We start from the raw sequence: 1,606 nt of genomic DNA on the forward strand, positions 1-1,606 counted from the left end.
ATTAAACTAAAAAAGTTTATTGATAAAATGGCTATAAAAAAAAATAAAAATAGGAAAATGAAAAACACCATTTATACATAATTTAATTTTTCTTCTTCTCTTTCTGCATTTTGTTCATGAGATGCATCTTGCTTCTCATGAAAATTTACATGTCAATGTTTTCATCAGACAGGGATGATCTTTTTGCCCTCAAGATGTCCTTGCCCATAGAAAACAAATGTTTCACTGCAGTACTGGAGGGGATGGCTGTGTTGAACTTGATGAACAAGTCCACCAACACTTGCTCACATAAATGTTATGTGTGAATACAAAACAGATGAGTTCAAATTGCGTCGAAGTCAATGTTTGCCTTTCATCCATTCGGGGTCGATAAAATAAGTACCAGTTCAACTCTGGTACGATATAACCGACATACCCCTCCCTCGACCTTACTGGCCTTGTGTGGAAATTTTGAATTCAATATATGTGTCAGGCATTCTTTCGATACCCGTATATGAAAACTGGAAGTCTTTGGCAATTTCCGTAAAAATATTGTATTTCTTCCATTTTTTAAATCGCTTCTGTTTATGTAGTTTTTGTGTTTATATGCATGTGTTTATGTTGGTGTATCAGTATAATGCCAGTGTTAGAATGGTGGCAGCTGATGAAGGAAATGTTCTCTGTGTGGCCTGTGTGTTTTCTGTACTCTGTTTATCATTTTGCCTATGTTTTGTTTGCAACGTCCTGTACCCAGATATGCATCTATATATACAGGTAGATGTAGGTATGTACATACATGTACGTATATAAGCATATACTCATTTCTTATTTGTATCAGTATAGAATGCCGTCTCGTGTGAAGTTTTCGAAACTCCTCACCTGAAATTTTTTTCTTTTTCTTTTTCACCACATATTCCGATTTGGTCGGAATCTACACCATCTGAAGAATATTTGTAGAGAATTTCATTTTAAAATATCCATTTGTGCGGAAGTAAAGTCCAGTCCCGATTCTGTCAAAACAAATCCCGTTATATAGAAGTTAACTCAAACTACTGTGAATAAAAACAAAGCTATGTTTATCAAATAAATGATGTGAAAGTAGTATTAATTATATCTCACCTCTGGTTTAATTAATGTATAAATTGGACTTCGTACACCGAATGAAAGTTCCAAAGTTCGTTTCCATAGGTCATCGGAGATATAAATATTGTTTAGAGATAGTGGGAATAAGACATGAGAGTAGGAGAAAAAGGAGAGAAGTAGATATATATATAAAGGGAAACTAGGAAGATGAGAAAAAGAAGGCGAGAGCTAAAGATACAAACGAGGGGAAAAGGGGAGACGATAGATAGAGATAAAGTGAAAAAAAAGGAAGAATGGATAATGGGACAAGAACGGGGAGTGATAGTAATGTAAAAGAGGAGAAGAGATAGATAGAAAGGAGAGAGGAGGAATTTGTATATCAATGCATAGAAAGTTTAATTCTTTTGTCTTTGTATAGAGCATGTGTCACCAAACTACGGCCCGCGGGCCGGTTCCGGCCCACCGACGTATGCTGAAAAGAATAAACATGCTTTAATACTGCTTCTTACACTTCTTAGATTACGCATGTTGTATGTGTAGCAAA

The 1,606-nt window shown here is 35.4% G+C and overlaps 1 protein-coding gene across 1 annotated transcript in view; it reads right to left on the reverse strand.

Moving 5' to 3' along the window:
* Window positions 1-1,177, reverse strand: part of LOC128251273 (acyl-coenzyme A amino acid N-acyltransferase 2-like) — a gene marked incomplete at its 3' end in the record, with an annotated part of 93,108 nt that extends 91,931 nt beyond the window's left edge. Inside the window, exon 1 of the mRNA XM_052978060.1 lies at window positions 1,099-1,177. The remainder of the gene's footprint in view (window positions 1-1,098) is intronic.
* Between the last annotated feature and the right edge of the window lie 429 nt (window positions 1,178-1,606).

This window comes from Octopus bimaculoides, chromosome 30, assembly GCF_001194135.2.
Source record: "Octopus bimaculoides isolate UCB-OBI-ISO-001 chromosome 30, ASM119413v2, whole genome shotgun sequence".
Lineage (NCBI taxonomy): Eukaryota > Metazoa > Mollusca > Cephalopoda > Octopoda > Octopodidae > Octopus > Octopus bimaculoides.